The sequence below is a fragment of the Neoarius graeffei genome, chromosome 3, assembly GCF_027579695.1.
Source record: "Neoarius graeffei isolate fNeoGra1 chromosome 3, fNeoGra1.pri, whole genome shotgun sequence".
NCBI lineage: Eukaryota > Metazoa > Chordata > Actinopteri > Siluriformes > Ariidae > Neoarius > Neoarius graeffei.
The window spans coordinates 103,871,546-103,876,340 of NC_083571.1; positions in this window are offsets into that span (position 1 = coordinate 103,871,546).

Below are 4,795 nucleotides of genomic sequence, written 5' to 3' on the forward strand. Positions count from 1 at the left end.
TTGGAAAACAATTAAATACCATAAAAACCCACTACCCTTCCAGAATGTCTATATCATGAAAAAAAATTATTAAGAATACAATAACACAATCATACACTTTGGAATTGTTTTCCAATGTTCAGGCCATGAGGTTGATGAAGATCTGTTGAAGACTGACTGATGAAGAGATAGTTTTATGACCTCTGAAGTAACTGATTGTAAATATTGCATAGATTTATTCTAGTTGATTGGAAATGATGTTTTGGGAAAGGTGCCCTTTGGTGCTCACTCTGTATATATCCTTTTTTTTTTTTTTTTTTTTGTATGACACACCACACCCCCTTCCCTTTCCTAGGTATTTATACCACACTCTCTAAACCTGTTCTTTGTTGCACTTGATGAAGGACTGAGTGTCCGAAACGTCGTGCTATTAAAAATAAAAATGGGAGCATATAACAGTGTTGCGAACCTTTATTTTCTTTTAGTTATCTTCTGTTTGGTCCAGCACCTGTGCTACTGATGTGCGTGCATTCTCTGCTTTTTTATATTCACATACTGGCAATTTATCTGATCCACCTACTGGCATTTTCTTAGAATTTGGGAGGAAGACCAAGAACCCAGAAGAAACCCATATGGACACAGGAAAAAAAACATGAAATTACACACCCACACACACCTGAAGTTAGGAACGAACCTGGGAGCTGAGAGGCAGCATCACTACATACTGCACCATAATGCCACTGCATTCATTTTCAGTCACCACTTTATCCTGGTCAGGGCCACGGGGCATCCAGGCCTGGGAATACATACATATACCCACAGATTACAAACCTTATCTTTTAACAGATGTTTAACCAAAGTCTGTGTAAGAAAGCTATACAGCTCTGTGGCAGCGGGGGCGTGGTCAAGCGTCGGTCTGTGAACGGAGGGCGGAGTCAGGGAAGGTATGTGGCAGAATCACTACACCTGATGGTAGTTAACCTGTGTTTGTGTGTCTTCCCTAGTGACCGCGCCCTATAAAAGGAGAGAGAGAGCAGAGGAAGGGAGCTTTCTCCCCAACCAGACGACTTGTGTGTGTGCGTGTGTGTGTGGCTGGGAGAGTGAAAAGTAGTCACTGAAAAGTGCAAATAAAGAGTTTTTGGAACTCAGTTCTGGCCTGCCGTACTTCTGTGCTCCACCCACCCGCTGTCAAGTTTCAAGTTTATTTGTACAGCGCTTTTAACAATAAACATTGTTGCAAAGCAGCTTTACAGAATTTGAACGACTTAAAACATGAGCTAATTTTATCCCTAATCTATCCCCAATGAGCAAGCCTGTGGCGACGGTGGCAAGGAAAAACTCCCTCAGACGACATGAGGAAGAAACCTCGAGAGGAACCAGACTCAAAAGGGAACCCATCCTCATTTGGGCAACAACAGACAGCCTGACTATAATCTTAACAGTTTTAACAGGTATAACCCTCAACTGTCCTCATGGGGCCGTCCTTCACAGGAGTGGGGCGATAAAACTCCGACCAGACACAGGGCACCAGGATGGATCAAGCAGGTCCGAGGGGCAGAAGAGGCCAGCATCTCAATCCCAGGATCAACATGTAACTCAGAGGGACAGATGGGGGGGGGGGGGGGGGGGGGGGGGGGGGGAGAAAGAAAACACGTTGTTAGGTATGCCCTAAAAATGACAAGTCATTCTTACAAGCTCGTACTTTGACCCAGATTCCTCCAACGGCAATTTGGCATGACCTGAGGAAACAAGGACAAGTTGCAGCTCATTCAGGCTTTAAAGGCAGATGAGAAGCAAAAGCACAAACAATTCTGTGTTGATATGCAAGAGAAACTTGAAAGAGATGAGTTCGATGAACATTTTGCTTTCAGTGATGAGGCCACATTTCATACGAATGGCAAAGTCAACAAGCATAGTGTTTGCATTTGTGAAATTGTTCATGGACTCCACATACCTTTGATTTTCTTATTCAGATTTTGAGGAATAAATCTTAGATTGCTCACCATTAAGTCTGTTCAGTTTCATTTGCTTAGACTATGTAGTTTCTGAGATCTTTACATCTCAAATAATATCAATTTTTGTAAACACCCTATATTATAAGATTTTTACCTTTAAGATAAAATGCTTGCAATCTTCATTTTTTTTTTAAAGCAGTCTTTTTTTGTTTTGGCCACTTGCTCAAACATCAGATCAACGTACCGTAATAATTGGGTAGGGTGTAGAGGAAGATGTGGCCTGTTTTAATTCCCGTTTGAACAGTTTCTGCTTTTTAAGTTTTTAAATAGTTTTTTTAAATTGTTTCTGCTTTTAATTATTTGGTACCAATAGGAATCAGTGCGGGCGGCACGGTGGTGTAGTGGTTAGCGCTGTCGTCTCACGGCAAGAAGGTCCTGGGTTCGAGCCCCGTGGCCGGCGAGGGCCTTTCTGTGTGGAGTTTGCATGTTCTCCCCGTGTCCGCGTGGGTTTCCTCCGGGTGCTCCGGTTTCCCCCACAGTCCAAAGACATGCAGGTTAGGTTAACTGGTGACTCTAAATTGACCGTAGGTGTGAATGTGAGTGTGAATGGTTGTCTGTGTCTATGTGTCAGCCCTGTGATGACCTGGCGACTTGTCCAGGGTGTACCCCGCCTTTCGCCCATAGTCAGCTGGGATAGGCTCCAGCTTGCCTGCGACCCTGTAGAAGGATAAAGCGGCTAGAGATAATGAGATGAGATGAGGAATCAGTGCAAAATCAACATGTAACAGATGATCGTGCCATAATTTCTAACCTGTTCTCATTCAGCTTAATTGCAGTCATTGTACAGCAATTATCTTGTTTCTTTTATTTAAACAGAAATTTCTGAGAAATATTCGGAGAATTGAACTGAATCATGAGCAAAGTGTATTGTAATACCCCGAGTAATACTAAATTATCACTTTTTTTTTAAATTTAGAGTGTCAACTTGAGATACTCATGAGAAAATCATGAGATTTTACCTTATGAAGCTGTTCCTAAAGCATGCACATTGGCTGAGTCTGGATTGTGACCTCTGCACAAAAACTACGACTGGGTTTTCTGTTTCCACCTTAGTATAAGAAAAAAGAGGAGGAGTAAAAGTTCAGTTTTACAAATGAGTGGAGACTCACTGAAAGACGTTTTATAAGAAGCAGCCTTTATCACACATATACTCAAGCACAGACTTAAAGAAGAACTGAAGGCAATTTTTTTATTATCAAAATTCTATTTATCTCATTTTATTAAACGTAGGAATGCATTTTTGATCGCTATTTTGTCACTGCTATAGCACGTTATGAGTGTTTGAAATATGCTATGGAATATATCAGTCCATATGTCAAAGCAATGGCCGTAAACGAGATTCATTGAGACCTGTGCAAGACGTCGTAGGACGGAAGTAAAACGTACAGCGGAAATCAAAGTGACCAACATCTGCCAATGTTGTCAAAAGACGCACGCGCCCTCTTTCAAATGCTGATGTAATCAAGCCAGAAGTTTTGTTTGTTTTCATAGCAATTAGGAAAGTTTGAAAAAGTCGGCAGTAATCGTCATTTAAACTGGTTTTTGTGCAATATTTTGTTTGGAAAACAGTTTTCAAAATGGCAGCACTGACACCTGGCTGACACGTCACGTTTTCAAGTCTCACACAAGTCTCGTGAAGATCGCGCAGATAAGCGATGCCTGCTGTGGACCAAACCAACTAAATTCAACATGGCTAAAAACCGAATAGGCCAATAAGCATAATATTTAATTGCAATTAGTTGCCAATACGAGTCACGATATAAGGTTACTAAAACCAAAAATGTAATTGAATAACACGTTAATTAAGAAATAAAGAGGGAGTCACGTGATCGCCTGGACAGGGATGGCAGCTTGATGACTTAGCTCCCGGCTCAACTTCATCAAATAGTGGTTTTGCCTGGTAAATATTTGAATAGAACTCTACTTTTGAGCGCGTAAACTCTTCTAAAGTGAGATGACTCACGGAAACAAGCCCAAGGGCCAAGATGTTGACGCCATTGTGGAGGCTCTGTTAGAAAAACTGGAACCTCGCTTAGCCCAAATCCAACGTGTGGGGGAACACAACGAGCGGAAGCTAACGGCTATCCACGAGCAATTAGCAACGCTAACTGCAAACCTTAACTCCGTCAGGTCCGAGGTTGACACTCTCAAAGCTACCATGCAGAGTAACTCCGAGACCCTGGATGAACAAGCCCGATCTCTGCAAGTCATGGAAGAAAAACTGGCAGACATGGAGGACAGAAATCGGAGATGCAATATCCATGTCATGGGATTAGCAGAGGGGCTGGAGGGTTCGAATGCAGTCCAATACCTGACGGAGTCTCTCCCGACATGGTTCCCTAATCTTGCAGGCATTCGTATCGAGATCATGAGAGCCCATCGGGTTTACAGAAACCGTGCAGATGAGTTGGCTTCCACCCCCAGGACCCTGATCTTCAATGTACTCCGATACACGTCGAGGCAGGCTATCCTACGGGCAGCATGAGGGGTGAAACTGAACGTCGGGGATCGTCCAGTACGATTCACCGCCGATTACAGTAAATTCACAGTGAAGCATCGCCAAGCTTTCCGCAACGCCATGGATTCAGCTCGCGATAAAGGTCTGGAGTTCTTCCTACTCTACCCTGCAACACTAAAGATTAAAGACGGCGGCCAATTCAGGTTGTTCACATCTGTGAGGAAGGCTGAGGACTTTGTGCGTCAACGTCGGGCTATTTCCCCTCTTCATCTGGAGGAGATGACCGCCCCTGAGGTGGGCACTCCGGATGCGGTTTCTGGTAACGGAGAGGATGATTGATTTG